The 25,093-nt window shown below is 34.1% G+C and overlaps 1 pseudogene; it reads left to right on the forward strand.

Annotated features, from left to right (window-relative positions):
• The first annotated feature begins 491 nt into the window (after positions 1-491).
• On the forward strand, positions 492-938 carry LOC113192038 (ubiquitin-conjugating enzyme E2 L3 pseudogene; annotated as a pseudogene).
• Positions 939-25,093: the final 24,155 nt, after the last annotated feature.

Here is a 25,093-nt window from a genome sequence, read left to right on the forward strand (position 1 = left end):
GTAGGTTCAGGTTAGAATACTAGAAAACTTTTTTTATTTCTTTCTAGCAGTGATTATAGCAATGGATTCAATCATCAGTTTTCCAATTTACCAATATGAGTAATAGTAATAGAGTAACACTTTCTCAATTTTTGATAGCTATTCAAGATATTGTTATTGAATAATTATTCCATATAATAAATCATATCTAAATTAAAATTTAAAAATACTTTCCCTGAAAGTAGCATTTCAGGTCACAAGGAGCCCCATTTGTTCAGATTGGCTTCTTAACTTGGCTGCCACAAATTTCAAATTGAAATTTAATGTTCAGTTGCCATTAATGTCTCCTCTGTGTTTTATAATTTAGTTTACAACCTTTCTTGCTTGCTATTTTCTATATTGACTCTGACCTTTTAAAAATATGGTGTGAAGAACATGACTTTTATTTCAGACATGTCCAGTATTTTTAGTAGGCATATGTGTATTAGAAATTGATAAATGAGAGATCCAAGATGGTAGCTCACAGGAGGCTGATGAAGAAGCTAGAAGCGATCTGCAAATGTGGAATGAAAAGCTTCCATTACATCCAGGTTGATGAAGCTAATTTATTGATTGGCAAAGGCTTATTGTTCTTGACAATCCTCCCTATGATAAGGGGGCCTTCAGAATCAAAATAAACTTTTCAGCAGAATACCCATTCAAATCACCAAAGATCACATTTAAAAACAAAGATCTACCACCCAAACACAGATGAAAAATGGCAGGTCTGCCTGCCAGTAATTAGTGCTGAGAACTGGATGCCAGCAACCAAGACCAACCAAGCAATCCTGTCCCTCATAGCACCCCAGACCACGTACTGGGTTGACCTAATTGAAGAATTCTCTAAGGAATGTAAAAAATTCTGTAAGAACACTGAAGATTTTTCAAAGAAATATGGAGAAAAGTGACCTGTGGACTAAAATCTGCCACAAGTGATTCCGGCAAGTGTGATCAGAGACCTCAAGCATTGCAGTTGGCCTCCCGCACAAAACAGGACTCTCTGGAAAATTGACGTGTGCCTGTTTGCTTATGAAAGTTACTAACTTTCTACAGTTTTCTTAATCAAAAGTCATCTAAGTTACCTATAAAGAAAGCATTAAAAATTTCAGAGGTTCTAAAAACAACAAAACAAATTAATAAATAAATACAGGGTTTAGTTTGTGGATTCCTGTGACAGATACCACCACACTCAACTTTTCTTCTCTTGTACAGGCTCCTGCAGGTATTATCTTGCTTCTGAGAATATAGACTACTTCAAGCTCACAGCTCTATCTCTCATTGATTTTTTTCCTTCAGTAGCAGGAAACTACCTTACCTCTAGCCAATTCCTTCCTAGAGGAGGGCTCATGGTCAATCACCATCTGCTGCAATGATCCAAAGGCTATGTCATACATTTCAATCTGGGGCAATGGTAAAGGGCCATTCACACAGGTGAATCTTCTAAGAGCACTACTGAATAAACATTCTGGAAAAAATGCTGTTAACATTTTGTTGTTTTTTAAATTTTTTTTATTGGTTGCTCACAACATTACAAAGCTCTTGACATATCATATTTCATACATTAGATTGAAGTGGGTTATGAACTCCCAATTTTTACCCCAAATACAGATTGCAGAATCACGTCGGTTACACATCCACAATTTTATATAATGCCCTATTAGTGACTGTTGTACTCTGCTACCTTTCCTATCCCCTACTATCCCCCCTCCCCTTCCCTCACATCTTCTCTCTCTACCCCATCTGCTGTAATTCATTTCTCTCCTTGTTTATTTTCCCATTCCCCTCACAACCTCTTATATGTAATTTTGTGTAGCAATGAGGGTCTCCCTTCATTTCCATGCAATTTCCCTTTTCTCTCCCTTTCCCTCCCATCTCATGTCTCTGTTTAATGTTAATCTTTTCTTCCTGCTCTTCCTCCCTGCTCTGTTCATAGTTGCTCTCATTATAACATTTTGTAGTATAGCATGTTGTTTTACAAATGTGGATCCAAATGTGGATCACCTAGTCATGTTTAACCTACCTGTTATGCTTAATTTTAATCCAATTCTCAAAATCATTTTTCAGAATTCATAGAGGGTATGAGTAGATATTAGAAATTGTTGTTATTTTGTTGTTTTGATTAGGACTTCAAAGTCAATTACAAACCTTTGTGACTAGTTGTTGAATAAAATGGTGCAGAAGATGATATTTCGAACAAACATAAAATTCTTATGTTAATAAAATGTATATGTCATAGCCATATATTAATCTTTGTAGCAGGAAAGCTGATTGTAAATTTAAGATATTACACTTCTGTTTATATTCCTAGTCCCAAAGCAATCTTTAAAGTGACAGCTGAGCCATTAGTTAATGTTTTCAATTGATGAGTAAAGTTATTCCTCCTAAATGGACTTTGCATGTTTTAGTAAAGTATGACACTAAGCAAATTTATCTAAAGTGAATAATGTGCTCCTTATGTGTCATAAATATGCTGTTCCTACCATTTGCTTTGAGAAAATTTTAAGAATATAATTTTGATTCTTTATATGTGAAGATGTTATTAAATATTTCAATTAAAATAAGTGAAGATATTTGTTAGGAATTTATTTATCAAATTTAAATTTTTCCCTTAAAAAAGTGAATATTCTTGGGGATGGGGTTGTGGCTCAGCAGTAGAGTCCTTGTCTAGCATGGACCGGGCTCTGGGTTCCATCCTCATCACCACATAAAAAATAAAATAAAGGTATTGTGTCCAACTACAACTAAAATAAAATATTTTTTAAAAAGTGAATATTCTTCATAAATTTTGATCAGTGAGAAAAATTGGAAAGGCCATCCTTACACAATTTAATTTTAAAGAACTTATTGAAATATTACATTAAACTATTAACCCATCTTTCTTATCTCACCATGTATGTCAGGTAGCTGGCAACTTCATCACACTTCCGAATATAATGTAATATATGTAAAGTATTGTACTTACTTTTACTATTTTTATTAGTCAATTACTATACATTTTCTGTAGAAAAATTTGCAAATAATGATAAACAGTATTTATCTTTCAACTATCCTAAATGAAATAACTTTACAAAATATGTCTAGATTTTATGTTGATATAGTCCACATATAAAGATGTATGTGTATCAAAATCGGTAACACTTTTCACATAGTAGCTTCAGAAATGTTTAAACAATACAACTAATATTTCAAACTTTTGTGTATACTTTTCTAGTCAGCCGTTCTTTCCTTTACAGTTTTTTATTGGTTTTACTTTTTTAAATATATGACAGCAGAATGCCTCACAATTCTTATTACACATATAGAACATTTTTTCTTACCTCTGTTTGTATATAAATTATGTTCACACCAATTCGTGTCTTCATACATGTACTTTGAATAATGATGTCCATCACATTCCATCATCCTTGCTAATCCCCTGCCCTGTCCCTTTCCCTCCCACCCCTCTTACCTATTTAGAATTCATCTATTCCTCCCATGCTCCCTCTCCCTACCCTACTATAAGTCAGCCTCCTTATATCAGAGAAAACATTTAGCATTTGTTTTTTGGGATTGGCTAACTTCACTTAGCATTATCTTCTCCAATGCCATCCATTCATTTACCTGCAAAAGCCATGATTTTATTCTCTTTTACTGCTGAATAAAATTCCATTGTGTATATATGCCGCATTTTTTAAATCCATTCATCCACTGAAGAGCATCTAGATTGGCTCCACAGTTTAGCTATTGTGAATTGTGCTTCTATAAACATGGATGTGGCTGTGTCCCTGTAGTATGCTGTTTTTAAGTCCTTTGGATATAGTCCGAGGAGAGGGATAGCTGGGTCAAATGGTGGTTGCATTCCCAGATTTCCAAGGAATCTCCATACTGCTTTTCATATTGGCTGTATCAATTTGCAGTCCCACCAGCAATGTATGAGTGTGCCTTTTTCCCCACATCCTCTCCAACACTTATTATTATTTTATCTTCATAATAGCTGCCATTCTGACTGGAGTGAGATGAAATCTTAGAGTAGTTTTGACTTGCATTTCTCTAATTGCTGAAGATGATGAATATTTTTTTTCATATATTTGTTGATTGATTAAATATCATCTGCTGAGAAGTGTCTGTGCATGTCCTTGGCCCATTTATTGATTGGGTTATTTGTTTTTTTGGTGCTTAGCTTTTTGAGTTCTTTATATACCCTAGAGATCAGTGCTCTATCTGATGTGTGAGGGGTAAAAATTTGCTCCCAAGATATAGGCTCTCTATTCACCTGGCAGATTGTTTCTTTTGTTGAGAAGAAACTTTTTAGTTTATCCCATTTATTGATTCTCAGTTTTAATTCTTGTGCTATAGAAGCCTTATTAAGGAAGGTGGGGCCTAATCCAACATGATAAAGATTGGGGCCTACTTTTTCTTCTATTAATTTTAAATGTCTAGCCTATTTGCCCATGTTTACCACATTGGTACATATTTATAAATAGTGTGTAGGTATTGCTTTGCCTTTCTAAAAATATTTCACATAAGGAATTTCTTATTATAGTTGACATCACCCAACTTTTTGTCAGTGTTTCTTCTGGTTTGAATTTTACTGCTTTTAATACATATAATAGCTACTACATTTAATTGTAATAATGAACATTATATGAATATGCCACCATTTATTTCAGTGTTCTCCAAGGACAATTTAGCCTCCTTATTTTGTTATTGCTGCTGTTGTTATTGTGATTATATTTAACAAATAATAAAATAGATCATGTATTTATATTCCATTCCTGTGCAAAACTTTCTTTCAGATAGATTGGGCACATACCCAGAAGGGCAACTGTGGAAGATAGACTATGTCCCTTTAGTAGATAAGAAAAATTTTAAATCAGGTGATATTATATATTTATACATACAAATTCAGGTTTTAAATTTGCTGTTTCTTAACATTAGATTCTTTTAGGATCACAAGCATTTACATTTTATAGTGTTTGATTTCTGATTTTTAAAATAATTATTCATCTGTGAATTTATCTTTCAGTTATTATTATTGACTATCTTTCTCAGTGTTTGCTTTTTATTTGTACATTTTCTTTTACTGATTTCTTCTAACTAGGGAGTCTTCCCCAAATTTTGTCCTTTTTTTCCTCCTCTCCTTTTTTCCCACCTCTCATTCTGTCTAGATTTAGCTGTTTGCCAACTCTGCACTTGCCTTCACTTCTACAGTCCTGGATCAAATGTATTGTTCCTGTCCTACTGCTCCCCTAGATTTGCAACTTTCTTCAACCTGAATCCTCAGGTCACAGTTGGAAGATGTTTTTATCTTTTCTTCTTCCACATCCCTTTTATCAGTGGCAGAACTTAACTCTTGGCTTCAAACAAGAAGTCTGATTTCAACAATCCTATGGAGCATGGGGGCACTTGTATTCTCCTTGATATGAAATAAGACCCAGTGTACACAACTTCAGCATTGACCTATATGCAGCATTTGTTTTCAGGCATGGAAACATATCTCTTCCTTTTTAATTCAGTTATACCCTTATATGTTTCTATTTTTAATATTTTTTCTGTAATTTCTAAACTTCGGAGTGGGAGGTGAAGAATGGCGAAATTCATTTGTATATGTTGATATCCTGACTTCATTTCATGTTATCTGCTTTTCCTTTTATATGTCATAAGTACATACTTGTTTTAATACACCCACAAATACAATATTATTTTAGTAATACTTAAATAGACCCTTATAAAGATGTACCATGTTATATTTAAATTTTATAATTCCATAAATTAGTATCATTTTAGTCTTACTTCCCCATTGTTACCATAAAAATACTTCAGTGAAGACTTCAGTACACTTTTTTGTGTACTTGTTTAATTATTTATTTTGCTAAAGTTACCATTTGAGGATTAATGATATTAAGATTGGAAAATTTTAGAAAAGCAGTTTAAATCATTTTCTTAAATCAAAAGACTTTAGAGAAAAAAACATAATTTCCATGTAACTGAATTATTTGAAATTTAATCTCAGAGCAGATTAACTTGATAACATTACAATCAATCAAAAAGAACAAGTGCTTTTCATTGGTGTATTATATATTATACATGCTGTAAGACAAAATTTTTGAAATATTTTGTTTTCCCAGTACTTCTTTATAATCTGAAGTATTATTCAAGACACCAAAGTGAAGTCTTTGTGTGAATTATAGTTGTTGATATTTATCATATGAGATATGAAAATTTTAAAGCTTTAAATTATTCATTTATTAATTTATGCAAAATAATTATAATGATCTAATCATGTTAACATAAATAATTTTATAAAAATAAAATGTTGTTTTCCCAAAAAAGAATAATTTTTAGCATTAAGAGTTGCATTTCTGTACAACTATCCAAATCTTTTTAGTGTCTAATTTAGTAGAAGTCATCTGGAGAAACAGCTTCTTCCTCATTCAATTTGTTACAAGATATTTTGTTTTGATTTTGGCTAAGTCATATCATAGGAAGCAATCTAGCTTTTCATACACATGTAATGAATGAAAGGGAAAGTTAATAGATTTTCAGATTGAGTGTAGTCTTTAGTAAGTAGTATCAAATTGAACACATGTTGGTTTCTTAAATGTTAAGTTGCAATGTGAAATATGAAATTTCATAGAAGTAATACATTGAATGGGCACTATGGAGCATGCCAGTAATCACAGAGACTGAGAAGGCTGGGGCAGGAAGGTTGCAAGGAGGCCAGCCCATCTGAAAATAAAACATGAACAAGAGCTAGGAATGTAACTCAATGATAAAGTGCCCCTGAGTTCAATACCCAGTATCCACACCCCAAAAATGAGTATTTGTTATAGTTGATTTTGTTAAAATTTATTAGTTTATCTTCACTTGAACAGATTTTTGGAATAACATGCATCCCATGAACTTCAACAGACTGCTTCACTGGCTTATGCAGACATCCGAAATGTTGACGTAGTCCACTATGTGATAACAAGAAGAATGACAAAAAAGTCCTAGTTGTTAGTACCACATCAAAATTATCAGAAAAGTCTTCAATATTGAAAAGGTATCTACATCACTTTGACCAATAGAAGTGTTTCCAAATTATAATTCTTATTAAAAATCCTCAAATTTTATCATTGTCAAAGTACTATTGATTGTTTTTTCTTAAAGTGTCAGGCTCTTTTTCAAGAGTGTATCTGAAGTATTCAAGTCTGAATAGTCATAGTTTATCTTTCCAATAAAAATTGTTTCTCTGGGCTGGTGTTGTGCCTCAGTGTTACAACACTTGACTAGCATGTGTGAGACACTGGGTTCAATTCTCAGCACCACATAAAAATAATTAAATAAAGGTCCATTGACAACTAAAATAATATTTTAAAAAATGGTTTCCTCAAAATGTTGGCTGGTTCAGTTTGCAACTCAAACAATTGCACAAGTAATTTTCTGTGAGTTAACCATCATACTTCAGAATGGAGAGTTGATTTATATGTACTTTCCATCTTATCAGACTATGAAAAGATAGCATTCTAAGGGCTGCTATATGGAGAGTGTATTGAAGGGCAGAACAAAGATGTTCTTCTTGGAAAACCCATTGGAGAGCTATTGCTATAATTCAGTCAAAAGATGATGTGATAGCCCAGAGTAGGATCAAAAGGCATGTTTGAGAGATATGTAAAAATGAAAATTATCAAGACCTAGGTGAGTGATACATGAGTGGTGGAGAGGGTGTGTCTTGGCTCATGAACATGTCATGCCACTGAGATCCTTACAAAAATGGAATTTTTCCCCCTGTGGATGCATGGCTGTGTTTACTACTGTCCTTATCCAAAGGAAGGAAATAACAGTTTTACCTTGTTTTTATCATAAATACAAATATCAGATAACCTCTTAGAATTATGAAACAGTTTTTACCTTGTAGATACTGAAGTCCCCAAGAATCTATGAAGCACGTTGTGAGAATGACATTTGTAGGAAAAGGCACCAGGGCCAATAAAATAATTAAGGAAACTAACAATGGCTTTTATATGGACATTTCAAAAGCAACTTGTTGCAACCTCACATTATTCTTAAAGATCACTCTACCCTTCCTAGAGAAGGTAAATGTTTTTATCACACAGTGAAGGGTTTATGATTTCTCAGAAATGCTCATACTACTTTCAGATCGCTAATAAACACCTGTCACTTCTAATGCAACCCCATGTTTATTTCAGCTATATGTGTTCACACTTCTCTGTCTCTCTTGACTACAGAAGTAGTTTCTGCATTTGGAATAAGGACAGCCTGTATCTCAGCTAATAGGAAATATAATTTTTTCTTGATTCAAGACAACTTGGTAATTTGTTTCTTGAAAGTTGCATTTAGCCAACATTTAATATATGGCACCAATTATTTAGAATGTGTTGAGTCTGATTTCCCTGGCATTTGCACAATAATTAAGCAACTCCTGAAAATGGTGCTTTCTGTCTTGAGTTAAAACTTTAATACTATTTTTAGGGATGTGTAATTTAGGATTGACCACTGGAATATTCTTAGTTTCTTTTTTATTTGGTAGAAGAGAGTTATGAGTAACAAAATAGTGTGAATCAGATGCCGTGGGTGTGGTACACAAGTTGTTGACCAATCTTGGAATGAAATAGCCAATGAATATTAGATATATGGCATTCTTCACTACCCCACAAAATCTATGGACAGTGGAAAATATCTGGAGTTCATGAAACCTCCCTTCTATGGTTTTCCTTTCTCTGTTTTGCTATCATTTTCAGTAAATTTCAGCAATAATTTTTGTCAGCAACTATGAAAGTTGGGCCTCTTGGGTTGTATAAACCAGCAACTTGTCCTATTTTATTCAATTAAAAAGATAAACTTATTGAAAAAGTGTTTACTAAAGTGGGAAACTATATCTATGATGCTTATGAGGTTCATGTTTCTTTTTTGTCAAAATTCATCTAACTTTAAATTCTATTTGAACTCATACACAGAAATCTAGAAACAATGTTATAAATAGTCAGCTTATCTTCATCTATTATGGCAACCTATTCTTGGTACATTCCACCTTATTTTTTCCCAACAATAACTGCTAGAACATGCATTTTTAAAATCAACTGACAAAACAAACAAGCTCTTGATTGAGCAAGTTGTCATTTGACTATTGACAGTACTTCATGATTATGGCATTATGAAGCATCCCACTATTTATAAGCCAGTCATTATCTCTGCACTATAAATAAAGATATAGAATTCAGTTTAATAAACAGTAATTGACTATGTTTTTTTGCCCTAGATACAACAATACCAGGGACAGAGGCAAGATAGCTCCCGGAACAAAAGAGCTCTGCATTCTGCCAGGGAGAGAGATGGAGAAAGCAAACTCTAGTGCCGGAATGTCTGTGATAAATATTGTAATGTAGATTTAAGCCTTTTAGTTGGAGGTCAGAAGAATTATCTTTGACTGGAAAGAACAGCTGACACCTTCATATAAATACAGCACCTTAAATAAAGACTGTATTTGGGCAACTGAAAATGGTGAGGCAAACATTTCATGCAGAAGACAAAGGAGCAGTCACCCACACCTGATCATATGGGTGATGTTCTGAAACATGCAGAAGTCTGTAAATAGTGGGCTAAGTGATGCACAAAGACATTGGAAAAAGTGAGGACAATTTAATAATAATAAGATGGAAGGAGCACATGCAAGTGAATTCTAGAATTGTCTTGATTTCCCTGTTTGTGTTTTTTGTTTTTGAGCCAAGGGGGCTGTTTATAGAGATTGAACTCAAGGGAACTCAACCACCGAGCCACATCCTCAGCATTACTTTGCATTTTATGTAGAAACAGGGTCTCAGAGTTGCTAAGCGCCTCACTTTTGCTGAGTCTGGCTTTGAACTTATGATCCTTCTGCCTCAGACTCATGAGCTACTGGGATTATAGGCATGTGCCACCACACCCAGCCCCACTTTGTGTTTTTGTGCTTAAATTCTCAAATACAATTAATTTAATCTGTTTTTATAAAAAGAGTAGAGTAGCTAAAAGGGCAATTGTTTTTAAGCTTATTCAACAAGCATTGATTGTTTAATGTAAGTCAGGTACTGAGCTGATGGTATGTAGAGAAATAAACTTTAAATAATATCAATGCTGTGAATAAAAAATAAAATTATAACTAAAGGTAATTCCAGGTTCTTGAATTATATAAAAAGTTTAAATTTCTCTCAATTCATTTAATCTAGAATGTAAATTTCCAGATAATATTATCATTTGTCTATACAGTTTGTCATTCCTAACATTCAGGTAAGAGAGTGAACCTGGAAGCTTGTATTTTGGTTTAAAAACTGACTGAGCTAATTATTACCGAATTACTTTTATCTGTTTTTGTGGAGATAATTACTTCTACTTTATAAAGCTGTGGTAAGAATTAGTATATTTATAGGTCTGCAGATGAAATTTCTCATATTTGTTCATAATAAAAGCCATGATCACCATCACAGGCTTTCAATAGGCCTTCAGAAAACATGCTTTAAAAGGTATCAATTAAAATATTATTAACCACCAATAATAGACTGTTGACCACAGTAGGGTTTAAGGTTCATATTTAATGAAACACCATCTCTCCTGCCACATTTGTATCCTTCAAAGTTAATAATCAGATGATAAAAAGAAGAGTGATGTAAATGAAAAACTAAAAGTCAAGTTTATTTCTTCTGGAAGGACTGAAATTGAAAATAGGGCTACCCCACTGCCAATTTGGTGTCCTGGTATTATCTGTCCCTCCTCCCTGGGTCGGGAACTTGGGTGAATTCATCTAGGGGAGAGTTTAGATCTACAAAATAGAAAAATGCTGCCCAAAAAGCAGGAAGGGTAGTTATTTGGTATTTTTAAAAACTGATAGGAGCCTAGTGAAAAACATCTCTGGACTTGCCTCTTAGAAATGAGTCAGGCCTGACCAACAGGTGTTCCTCAGGTGGAAGCAGACATACAGTGGGATGCATCTACCTGACTTGGAGCAGTGCTATTCTTATACAGAAATAGAACAAGGCTGAGACACTTCCTCAGTGCCCTCTTCACAGCCAGAAGTGTTACCACACCACATGTTTCCCCAGGAAACATGATGACAGGTGCATTGTGTTGCCCCAAAGAGCCACTCAGTGCAATCTATGATGACATCCTAGAACAGGTATCATGGGAATTACCTGGCCTGAGAGTACACTGAAAGGTGGGTAATAAGGACATGGAGGACAAATGTTTACCACTTTTGCCTGCCACCACCCTTTATGGTGTTTACTCTAAACTATGTTTGCTTGCCAGCTTTGACACGTTGCTTTCTCATTTGAGGTCTACACTAAGGGCATGGCTTTCCTCAATTGGTGTATATACAACATTTTGCCCTCTGCTAATCAAGTTATGAGTGTTTGTAAAAACATTCACAAGTACTATAGGAAATCTTCCACATTACTTGGAAAAAAATTATAGCTTTATTAGTACAAAAAGTTGAGAAATAAATAAAACACAATTGTGATAATTTTACAGTTATTGGTTTCTATTTTGATCTTTTGATATCTAAGCATAGGGAGATAACCCTTAATGAGTATAGAAACCTTACTTTTATTTTATTTAAATACCCATGCTTTCTACTACATAATACATTCTACCTAATTTAATCAGAAATGGACACGATAAAAGAGTTATGTTGAGAAAGGTAAAGAGAAAATGTGCAAATGTGTGTGTGTGTGTGTGTGTGTGTGTGTGTGTGTGTAAAGAAGATAGCTATTTAATAGATACTTTAGTTGTGGGCATGAAATAAAATTATTGAAATAATAAATATTAGGAAGGGGCTGGAGATATGGCTCAAGTGGTAGCACGCTCGCCTGGCATGCATGCGGCCAGGGTTCCATCCTCAGCACCACATACAAACAAAGATGTTGCGTCCACCGATAACTAAAAAATAAATATTAAAATTTTCTCTCTCTCTCTCCCTCTCTCACTCTCTCTTTAAATAAATAAATAAATATTAGGAAGGCTTACTCCTAACATTCTTTTTTAGATGAAGGGATGATAATCCAAGTAAAGCAGTAATATTAGATTCCAGACACCTGATACTCAGACCTGGACTTTATCCATGTATCCACATGTATTCCCACTGGTCTGCCTCCAGTCATGAATCACAATTTCCTGCTTGAGATTACCTTAGAATTCCTGCTTAAAGTTGGAACATTGAAACTCTCTTGTTGAAATCCAAATAATGCTTCATAATGGTTTTATCATATATCTTATAAGAGAAAACATCTTAAGTACATTTCTGTGATGGCAGAGTAATTGGGAGACATAGGCATGGGATATTTTTAAAAGAGTGTCAGTTTTTGCTCCGAAATGAATGATCTAAGAATCACTGAGCATGACTGGTAATAGAGAGGACATGAAAGTGTTGAATACAATTTGCATATTTAACAATTCATTTCAATGTTTGGCCTACTCATATGTAACACTTCATCATCATGATCTGAACTATCAAATCTTGAGCCAATAATTTCCTCTGTAAATCCTGTTTTTCCAAGTAGCTTAAATGCACCTGGAGCAGGAGCTGCTTTTCTACATCTGTAGATGATGTGAATGTCCGTGCTCTAACTTGGGAGAATAGGAGGATCCATATCTTCTTTCTTTAAATCAGAGTTAAATTTTACTCTGCTGTTTATCTTGCCAAATTGGTAGAAATTTTATTCCTTGAGATTTTTAGATTATTCTCTTTCCTGTGCTCTCACCAAATTCAAGAGTCCAGGGGTGTCTAGAAAATGTAGTGTTCTGACCATGAGGCCATTGAACTCATCTCAATAAATGTTGCCCCTTCCTTTCCATTCGCTGATCACTGACTTTTCATCTCAGGAAGTTGATCTCTCTACGACTTTTTTGTTTTACCTGAAACACTCCCCTCATCCTCATTTATCCTTGATGGTATGGCCCTTTATAAATAATTAGTTTCTTCAAAGATCTTATAACTTAGGGAAGAAACGAAAGACCATTAACACCTTCTAATTTCTGGTTTTTTATCTCTGCATCAAGGACGTACCTGCTGGACCTAGGAGGAAAACACCAGCAACAATTGTGGAGACCTTATCCAAAGTCCTTGTCTGTATTGTACAGGCTTTGAATCTCTACCTTCTGTTATTTCTAACTTTCAAGGTTGCTTAAATGTTGTATTTAAATTTTATTTTTGCAAACATAATGATGTTAATCAAGAACATAATACAATTTGTTCTGTGGTATTCCAGAGTGAAAAGCATAAAGTAGCAGTACGTGAAATCTATTTCAGGTTCTTCAGTTTATAAAGTTAACCCATATTTCCAAGTAAGTCATTTTGATGTTTCCAGGAATTTAGGGCTAGCTTTGCCTTACTTGGGCTAATTTTCACCTAACTATCAGTATTTTCAAATTCCTTTTTTTTTTAATAAGGTGACAAGGTGATAGTTATTGTAGTAGTGTATTGTATGTATAGTGTGTGTGAGTTCTACTTACTAGGTTTTTAACACATCAAGTGATCAAGTAACACACAATCCTTCACTATAAACTTCTGGTTTATTTTATATCACAGTCTATTTTTTTTCTAATATGGACATCAATTTCCTTTAAAGTTTTCATCTCCCAAGAAACTACTTGATTTAATTAGTTTTCTCTGGTCTGTCCAGTTTTGGTGATTCCAACAACCAGTAATAGGGATCAAGCATTAATAGGGTGAGTAGAATATAATATGTAATAGGGGCTTCCTTCATTATGGAACATATCTTATTCAGCATTTATATTAATACAAAATTAAATAGCTGTCTCTTTAAAGCCTTTACTTATATCAAAGCTATATCTCCAGTACACCTCATTTTTCCTAGGAGAGAGAGCGTCCCTATAGTATTCACTTTTAATGTAACTATGAAAAATGCAACACAGGAATTGAAAATGTGCCTTAATCGTTTAGTAACCTCTTCTGACATTTTCATTACATTTCCTATTACTAGAATCAAAATGGGAATAAGATTATTTCACAAGTGTAAAGGGAACCTCCATGGTGGCGTATGCATAGAGACACGGGAGTGGAGTTTCGTATTGTTGAAGCTATTAGGAAAAACAGGATAGAATAGAGACTGCTGTGTTTCCTGTTCCCTGAAGACCCCTTTCTTGAATATTTTGGCAATAGGCCTCTGGCCAGTGGCTATGGTTGCTGAGTACCTTTGCTGACAACGTTGTAGAGAGCATTCAAGCATGAAACGAGAGGCCAGCCTTATTATCATTGTTCCATTTTAATTACAGTATTCTATGATTTATCTGTGGGGATGCAGATAGAAGGCAGCACTTCAAAAGGATTTCTCCTCTTTGACTTACCTTTCTGAGTTAGCTGTATAAATCTCAGAATGAGTTGAAGGAAGAGGCTCCTAAACTTTTTTGATTTCTAACTAAGAACCAACCAATATTTTTCTCTCAGATAGTTGTTACGGACAGGTGTCTAGCATTAGTGAGTTAACAGCCAAATAGTAACACTGATAAACTTTATTGTGCCAGAAACAGTGCTTTGAGGCTTACCTGTATCAGCTAATTGAACTCTCTTAAAAAAACCCTATGGCTTTAACAATATTAGTATTTGTTTTGAACAAGAACAACAGTCTTACTTAGCCCCATTTCTTGCTAAAGTCAGGGGACAGATAGTGTGGCAATAGTAGGAAAAGGGAGGGGAGAAGAAGTTAAGTTACCCTTTTGCTTTGTGTCAGGCAGTGCTTGGGGTGGGCAATTTGTGTTCAGCCACAAGACATTCATACTTTTCTTGTATTCATTTATTCACAAATATTTACTCAATGTCTTCCAAGTGCCAGGCATTGTACTGGTTGATAGAGATAACACAAAGAATACCACAGACATGGATGTGCCAAGTGAAGTGTCAAAACTAGATGAAAACCTGAGATCTGCTCTGCATTACTGGTTGAAGGTTGGTGCTGGGAGGAGGGAGTAGCTTTGGATTGCCTAGTCATATCATAAAAATTATTATTGCATTTACTTGTCAAGAACTTCTCAGGGGTTATTTAGCAAGTAATTGATGTCAGAAACAGTCCTTGATATTGTGAGGGAGAATCTAATCCTCTTATGATGTGACTCTTGGGCCTTGCCCAAATCATACGGCTAAGGCTCTTCCCTTTCCCAGACACTGCAATTGCTTAGGGAGTGGCAAAGAGAATACCTTTAGCCCAGTGGGCTACTTCTCTTCTCCATATGTCAGTTTTGTAATGGAGCTGTCAGCCAAGGTGATTTATCTTTGTATCATGTGGTCCTTTAAGAATTTCTTTCTTGGATAATTGAATGTCACTCATCCAGGGAAGCTCCTACTTCCTGCATTAGGATGTCAGGGGATGCATGGTGATTGTGAGCCAATGGCCACATATGGCAGTGCACCATACATTATAGGAGAGGCTGATGGCTGATTTTTTCACCAAGAAGACTAGAGCAGCACACCAGCTGGAGATCTCAAAGGGCTGCAGAAAGCTCAGCAAATGCCTGACACTTCTTATGCCAGATTCTATAGGTAAATTTTGAGATATGCCAAAAAAGCTACTTTTTACAGTATTCTTCTGGCTTTGAAATCACACAAAAAAGACCTTGCACTTTTGCCTGTGTACTGATGATGCATGCTGTTTTGCTTAATATACTGCAGTTTCTCTGGATATTTTAAAGATTCTCTTGAAGTTTATTTTAGGTGATGCATGTAAGTCCGTATTTTATTCAAAACAAAAAATTGGAGAAGAAAGTGAGCTAACAGCGACAAACTCCAGGTGGTGGACTGATGATAGCTTTTAATGCTCTTATTTTGATTTATCCATAGTTTCTATTTCTAAAACATTATGTATATGGTTTACTATTGTAACATAAAAATTAGTTTTAATTTTATATTTATTATCTAATAAGTGGAGAAAAAGTATGTTATACAAATGAAAAAAGTGTTACAAATTCTCAAGCGTTGAGATCAATATTCAATGGAATATATGATGTTAAGTAATATTAATTACTTACATCTTAATTTGTCTTTAGTCTAAAAGATAAATAAAATACAATGTTAAATTGAAAGTACTATAAACTGAAATTTTAAAGCCACACAGTTTAAAGTAATTACTTTTCCCCATTTGGGCATTTCCTTTGGTAAAATACCTCTGCTTGTTAACATGTTCCAATATCTTTTTTTCATGAAGTAAATTTGGTATGCAAGTTCTGGGGTGTCTATTCATTAACATCCTCCTGCTGTTCACATTTTATTAATGAAACAACCCATCACCCTCCTACCAGCAGACACTTAATTCCTTCCCAGAATCCATCTGCTTTTCATGAGATTCTGAAGCCAAATTCCCTTACAAAAATCAACTCTAACAAAGCCTAATTCCATGGGTCAATTAAATGCCCCAAATAGTTAGCTATTTCTCAGTATCAGATGCTCAGAAAGTGTGTTTTGGCTGTGATTATTGCTCACATGATTGGGTGTTGGTGATTAGGGAATCAGGGTGCTCCTTATGAGACCTGCTATTCAAGTGTTGAATACAGACATTGGGAAAATTTGGCTGGTTTCCTCTATCCATTTCTGTCTCTTTCAGCTTCTCTCTCCTTCTCTTCCTCTCTTTTTTCTCTCTCTCCTCTTCTCTCCTGCCCTCTATTTTGTCTTTTTCTTCCTCCCTTCTCTTTCTCTCCCTGCCCTCCTTTCTTTCTTTTTCTTTATCTTTTTTTTCTTTCTACCTTTTCTTTCTTTCCTTTTACTCTACCTACCTTCCTGTTTTCCTTCCTTCCTTTTTTCTTCTGTTCTTTTTTTTTTGGGGGGGTGGCCGGGAGGGAGGTACCAGGAATTGAACTCAGGGGCACTCACACACTGAGCCACATCCCCAGCCCTATTTTATATTTATTCAGAGATAGGGTCTCACTGAGTTTCTCAGCACCTCACTTTCACTGAGCCTGGCTTTTTGAACTTGTGATCCTGATACTCCTGTCTCAGCCTCCCGAGCTGGTGAGATTATTCTTCTTTTCTTAAAACTACTTAATACTATAAATATTTTTTTAGAAGCAATCCATACATTAATTGTAATAACGTGGATTGGACCAGATCTTGTGATTCAGAGTTAATACAAGGAATCTTCAATAGAGGACCATTTACAGAAGTTATATAACATGGATTCAGTATGTCGGTTTTGAGTATGTCATTTCAAAATTGAGAATCTATCAATCTGTGAAAATATAAACATGCATCCAGATGAAGTTCAAATTTCTTTTAAGTCTTTAAAGTATTCTGTATTGTGGAAATTATTTATATAACAGCACTTTTTGCATGCATTAATAACTAAAGACTATCAAAACTATTAAACTTTAGTTCCCTCATTAATGTGCATACTTTTACATGCATGACACCACAGACCTAACAACTGACAAATCAACAGATGTTGAAGTATCAACCTAGCTTTGTCCTGAAACCCTTCCTTTCCTCTCTGTAGTCAATGGTTTGTTCTTTCATTTAATTTTATGCCTTTTTGGCACTGACTATATTGATGATCTCAAAATTTTATCTCCAGCATGGAGCATTTCCCTGAATTCCAGATTCACATACCCACTTGCCTATTTGACATCTCCATTTACAAATGTCTAAAATCTTGCCATGTCAATTAATGGTAACTTTGTCCTTCTGCCTATGTAAGCTAGTATCCTTCAGGTGATCCTAGTTTTATCTCCTTTGATACTCCATAAAAAAAAATCTGTTGGCCAGACTCAAAATATACCAGAATCTGCTCATTTTTCATTTCTTCCATATTTTCACTTGATCCAAGGAATAATCTCTCACCACTAATATTGTAAGTTCTTCATTCTGGATTCTCAGTTATTAGTGCTGCTTCTCAACAGTATGGTTTATTTTCAATACAATAGCCAACAATGATCCTCTTAAAATAAGACACAGCAGTTATTGCTTTTAAGATCTTACTACTGGTTTGCCATCTCCCCAGAGTAAAAGCTAAACTTTTTTCTGACCTAGCATTCCACTACCTTTTAAATCTCATCTTCATTACATTTCCTTCACTTACGTTCTATAACAATCACACTGGACTCCATGTTATTTTTAGTTTTTCCTCTTTTCTTAAAAAATTATATATATTTAACTGTTACAGAAAAACGTAAATGTACAGGTTTATGGGGTACAATTGAAGTTTCAGTACATGTAATGAATTAAATGTATTGAATTTGTAATGTTTAAATCAAAGTGATCCTTTTCTATCTCCTCAAATATTTATAATTTCTGCATAGCAAAATATTCAAAATCCTTTCTTCTAGTTTTTGAAAATATATAGAACATTTTCATTACCTATGGTCACCCCACTGTAAAATATGTCAGAAATTCTTGCTTCTGACATAACTGAATACCAATTGATTGACATTTCCTCCTCCATCCCTTAATGTTGTTCTCCTTTTTCCAACTAATTCAAGGTCCTTGTTCTGTCTCTACTTCTAAAATTCATTTCCTCCAAATATTGACATGGCTTGCCCTCTCTCCTTATGTACTTCCAATCCTTGTTGAAAGAAGAGAGGCAAGAAGGTATAATGGCTAAGGTCATAAATCTGAAAGCCAGCTACATAAGGTGAAGTGACAGATGGGCCACTTTCCAACTTTGTGGATCTTAAACAAGTTCTTAAACTTTTTGCTTCACTCTTTCATTTTCTGCAAGATGGAAGTCGGGCTAGTGCCCACTTCATAAAATTGTCATGAGGATTAGATGAGTTAATATCTGAAAAGCTCTTAGACTGATACTGGGCAGATAGCATTATAAGTAATGTTTTTGTCAACAAAATAAAACAGTCACCTTCTTCACGAACTCTTTCCTGTCCCTCCATTGAAAATTTCATGCCACTTCTAAACCAGAACTCTCAATCTCGTTCCTGTTTTTCCTGCCTTTTTCTGATTTCACTTCTAATAATTTACTTATACATGTTCTTTATCCCCTGCCACCCTTAAGTCATAAGATAATGAAAGCACTGAATTTTTACTGCTAATTAACTAGGTCAGTCTCCGAAGTACTGGGTGCTCGATAGTTCTTTGTTGGAAAAAAAATATAAAGTTAATTATTTAATGCTATATTTAAATTAAACTTAAAAATAAATGAAGACCCTGGGGTACATGAAGCCTGCTTATCATCTTACACTTTGGATTCAGAGATCTTTAGGATACATTGTAGTGTATCTTGAAAAATAGCCTCTTACATGGTTTGGGCTTTTATTCAGTAAGAACAGGGTTACTGGCTGTCTACACAGAGTGACATTTTGGGTGATGTCACTTTAAATAAAAAACTCTGCTAGAGATAAATTACCAATATAACTTGCAGGCAGAAAAGTCAGATTAATACTATTTGGCTGCATTTTAAATGTCATTGTTTTTATTTCAAAAGGCCAGGAAATAACATTTAAAATATTTGTAGCACCACCATTCAGCAACAGCTCATTCAACAAAAGGCAGAACCTGGTGACTTTTATTCCATTTTCTCATTTAGAAATAAAGGTTTTAGGAAGATGAAATATCTCTCAGCACATAGTAGGCATTTATTAAAATACCTTGAGCAAATCATGCAACTTTATGAAACTCTAGTTTCCCCACAAGAGAAAGAACTATTGGCAAGAATTGCAAGTATTAGGATAAATAAGTAGAAATACGAGGAGATAAGCATAAATATAAATGTGTATACTCTGTTACTTTTTCATGTTTCTCTGAAGAATTGTTAATAATTACTGAATATTAAATATTTTTAAATTATTATTCATTTTTTTCTATTAAAAACTCATGGATAATGTGTTTGATTTTAGACAACAGGAACCTAATTATTTCTCTCATTTTTTTTTTTTTTAGCATTTATTCACATTGGTATTGGGGCTAGGAATGAAACCATTCAAAGCACTTAAAGCAGACGAGAACTTGGCAGCATCTCACCCAGAGACGTTGTTCAATAAGCACTTAAATTTGATGTGTTTCAAATGCTATTTCATGAAGATTACATTTCACATATTTATTTTAGAGGAAACGTTTGTAGGTAGAGGAATTAGTAGGGGGTAGTTTAGTACTTGCACCATTAGCACAATTGATGAATATTATATCAGATAACATAGAAGAGCATTGTTATCATTCTTCCTTAATTAGTAAGGTTATTGTTAAATCAATATTATAGGTTGTTTAGTTTATATACACTTTTAGTAGTTTGGTACAAAAATTTATTAAGATAATGAAAATTCAAGACTACACAAAATGCTTTAAAATCGCATATTTGATAAGGATTTATATTCAGAATATACAAAGAACTTTCAAAATTCAATAATAAAACAAGTAATAACCCACTGAAAAATTCAGCAGCAGACTGGAATAGATACTTCATTAAAAGAGAGGCACAGATGGTAAATAAGCACATGGAAAATATTCTCCACATTATTTCCCATTCAGGAAATGTAAGTTGAAGTCACAATTAGATATGGCCTCAGACATATTAGAATGTCTAAAATTGAAATTTCTGGCCATTAAATGTCTCATGGCTTTCAATCAATGGGAACTCTGATAAACTGCTGGTGGGTATATATAAAATTATACAACTTTTGACACAGTTTTAAATTTTCTTAAAAAGTTAAATATTCAGCTACCCCATGTTTAGTTATTTCATTCAGTATTTACCAAAGAGAAATAAAAGCATGTTTTCATGAAAAGAATTATATGAGGTGTTCATATTGGCTTTGTAATAGACTAAAACTAAAAACAATCCAAAATCTCTATGTGTAAAACTACAGATATCAAATTATAGTATATCTATACATTGAATTTCTAGCCAAAAATTTAAAAAAATGAACTACTGATACACCTAATGAGACAGATAATTCTCACAAAATCAAGCTGAATGGAAGAAACTAAATAAAAACAATAAAAAGTATATGCCATGGAATGTCTTTAATGAAACTCTGTATGTAACATGAAAACTAATATCTAGTGACAGAAAGTGAACAGGTGGTTGGCTGGGGTTTGGGACAATAGGGGAAGGCTGGATTTGTTGGATTAAAGGAGAAATAAGGACACTCTTGGGTGATGGTGATTATGTTTATTATCTTGATAGTGTTTAGAGCATTTATAAGTACATATAAATGTAAGAAATTATCAAATAATACACAATTGTATTATTTGATAATTTCTTACATTAAATAATAATACAAATAATACACAATATGACAATTATACTGCTATATATCTCTTTAAAAACAAAGCACTGAGGAGAGAGAAGTGAATGTTTCATTTGCATGGACAAATCTTGACCCTCAAAATACATATCACCAACTCTGCACTCAAAATTGTAGGAAACCAACAGCAGGCAGGAAATTTGGACCTGTTAGGAGGAGTGGGTAATTCTAGGTGCAGTGTTTTATTTGTGACCATTTAAAAGAAGGCTTGTTGTCTACACGGTAGAAGCCACCTGGTCTCAAAACTAATTTGTCCAATCTCAGCCCATTTTTTATTTGGAACAAAATCAATTTTGCAGAAAAGTGAAGAGACCTATATGATGAATACATATATACCTACTAAAAATGTTAATAGTTAGGTTTTCTATTATTTATACTTCATTGAGGCTTATTATTTTAATAAAGCCATCCATCACACCATTAAACACAGAAAAAAGAAAAAGAAAGTCCACTTATTTCCAGCATTTATTCAACTGCACTCAATTTCACAACTAAAATCATTAATATTTTTTAATGTAGAACTGAACATAAATATAATGTTGAAGCCAATTCATTTTATAAACATTTCATTTTAGGGACTGCCTGACTTAAAAGGTTGCAAAATAGCCCTGAAGATTTTCAATTGTTGGTTATCGATTATCTTGGTTTTTGCAATGAAAATATATGCCTCCCATATTGCTTTTTCTATAAGAGCATGCGGTTCATACTTAAAACTGTGGTTGTAATATTTATAGTCAATGCTTGTTATAATCTTAGGAACAAGTTATAGCAAAGAAATAATTTTCATCTTACTGGCCTTGAGTCATAAAGACGTGATAAAAGGTGAAATATATGTTAGATATTATAATGTGAGATTGTAGTTTTAAAAAGTAAAAGTAAAACAGTGTGTACTACATACTCTGAATGTATATGAGAAAGAATTGACTCTAACTGTCCTTGTATGTTCACTCTGGATATAGTTTTTATTTATAACTTTAAACAAAGAAAAGAAAACAGACTTGACAAATAGAGGAAAGTGAAGATTTCAATACATGTGCATTTTCTAATTGTATACTTGTGACTTAAATTTGTTGAGTTAAACTAGAGTGTGAAACTCCTGAGCCCTGCAGTCTTAGACCCTAAATATTTCAATCTTTTTTACCTCTAGTAATCCCACAAAATGCTCATGATGAATATTCAAGAAAGATCTCCTATGGTTCTGGCAGTAGAAGGAAGAATAGTCATTGTGAAATATACCTAGAATGTTCTGCAAAACAAATTCCATTCTCCAAAGGAACAGACTTTACTAGAGCTTTATCCCAGCTGGTTTAAAGTGATTTGTTCCAGTCCAGCTCTCTCAGCCTTCGTCTGTCCTCTAATGGATGAAAAACTTGCCACATGACTGAAGAAAAGCTTGCAATTTTTTTGTGTTCAGACCAGTAACCCAGGAACATTTACATAAACAATGAGATGTACTTTAAATTATTAGAACATTTCCTATCTTGCACAAGTTAGTATCATAACAAGGTGGCTTCACTATAATGGCAAAAGATTACAGCTCAAAGAGTTACAAGAACCTGACTCCCTCTCAGGAGTAGTACTTTGGGGAGCCCAAAGTCAAGAGAGGAGTGAAAAACAAGCCCAGTAGATGAAGACAAAAATCTCTGGCTCCAACACTTATAGCAAAATTCAAGCACAGCTAAACTTCCAGTCAGATGACCATACATCCTCACACTTAAGGGATACTTACCTCACCTCCTATTAGCCATTACATGTCTAGTTTTCAAAACTATATTATGTCATGTTGAAAAACAAGATAAAACAGAATGAGGAGTCAAGAGAAATAATAATTAGATTCAGATATGATACATATGATGGAATTAGAACACAGAGAAATTATCTATTTATTTTTAAATAAATTTTATTTTGTATTTGAGGCTTATAACATGATGCTACAGAATTCATATGAATAATAAAACATTTACAATAATGAAGCAAATTAGCTTATCATCTCATACAGTTACTCTGTGTGTGTGTGTTTTGTGTGTGTGTGTGTGTGTGACAAGAACAATCAAGATCTACTTACTTAGCAAAATCTCAAATAAAAATATTAGCTATAGTCCTCATGTGAGAATTTAAAACAATTCTGATTAATATGATAAAAGCTCTTAGTCCTTTCAGACTATTAGCACAAAACCCCATAAACTGAGTAGCTTATAAACAATAGAATTTATTTGTCACAGTTCTTGAGTCCTAGAAAATTCAGAATCTGGTGAGGACTCTTTCCTTGTTTAGATGATGTATTTTTGTCACATCTTCAATGGTCGAAGAGGCAGAGCAGCTTTCCCTGGCTAATTATACGGGCCCTAATATTCACCCTCATGATTTAACCACTTCCCAAAGTCCCACCTTTTACAGCATTGCATTAGCAGTTAGGTTTTCACATATGAACTTTGGTAGGACATAAGCATTCAGATACCAGCCAAAAATAAATGAAAATGTATACAGCACATAAAAACAGTTGGATAATTTTAACTGAGAGATGGGAATATTTAAATAAAATTTTAGAAATTAAATACTGAAAGAAAAATAGATAATGGCTTTGACAGTCTCATCATTAGACAGGACATAGTTGAGAAATGAATCAGTGAGTTTGAAAAATGTCAATAGAAAATTTGAAAACTAAAATATATAGAGAAAAAAGAATTAAATATCAGAAAAATAAAACCATCCAATAACTGTAACAAAGTACATCTAATTGGAAGACCAAGAGAAAACAGAGAAGAACTTATGTGATATAATTATTAATGAAAATTTCCCCCATAGTACTGATAGCAGACACAGGAAGCTTAGAATAAATACATAAAAACTAAGCATATCATATTTGCATTATTTTTTCCCTCTATAATCAAAGTACCTGACAAAAACTACTTAGAGGAGGAAAAGTATAATTTGGGCTCATGGTTTCAGATATTTGGTTCATCGTCAGTCAACTCCATGGCTCTGGGCCTTAGGTGAGGCAGTCCACCATGGTGGAAAGGTACAATGTGATAAATCTCAGCTCATGGCAGTTAGGGAACACACAGAGAATGTGATGATATAGGGATAAAATATAAACCTAAAGGCATGTTCCTGGTGGGCTGCTTCCTTCAGCCACACCAAAACTGTCTACAGTTACCACCCAATAATTTATTCAAATTATTAATCCATGAAATAAATTAATACACTGATGAGGTTATAGCTCTCAGAATCTAATCATTTCACTTCGGAACACTTCTTCATAGCCTAACATATGAACTTTTCATATACAAACCATAAAATTCCACCCCATGACTCCCCAAAGCTCTTGTCCTTTTCACGATGGAAAATGCATTCAGTCTCTCTCCAAGATCCCCCCTAATATTAACAGTTTCAGCATTGTCCAAAGCCTATCTGAGACTAATGTCAAACTCTTGACTGTGAGCCACTGTAAAGATCAAAAGCAAGTTCCATTTATCTAATATCCAATGGCACAGAGTAAACATTCCTTTTCAAAATCAACATAAAAGGGTCATAGAAAGAAGGGATGGGAATAAAACAAGACCTAATCCCAGCACCCTGTGGCTCCAAATCTGGCACCTGGGGCATTGTGATGAGGAGATATGAGATCCAAAGGGCTTAAGTAGTCCTGTTCATATGGCCTTGCTGGTAGCATCCCACATGGTCTCTATCTTAGGCTGGTATTGTCCATAATCAACAGCTTTCCTTGATAGATCTTCCACATTACTGGAATCTCTTAATTCTAGGAATCTCCACTACAGTTTCTGTTTCATTCTCATAGTTTCATATATCACCCTCTCATGGGTGCAAGGATTTTGACATTGTTTTATTCTGCCTGGCCTCCCAATTTTCC

The sequence above is a fragment of the Urocitellus parryii genome, chromosome 10 (assembly GCF_045843805.1).
Source record: "Urocitellus parryii isolate mUroPar1 chromosome 10, mUroPar1.hap1, whole genome shotgun sequence".
Classification (NCBI taxonomy): Eukaryota; Metazoa; Chordata; class Mammalia; order Rodentia; family Sciuridae; genus Urocitellus; species Urocitellus parryii.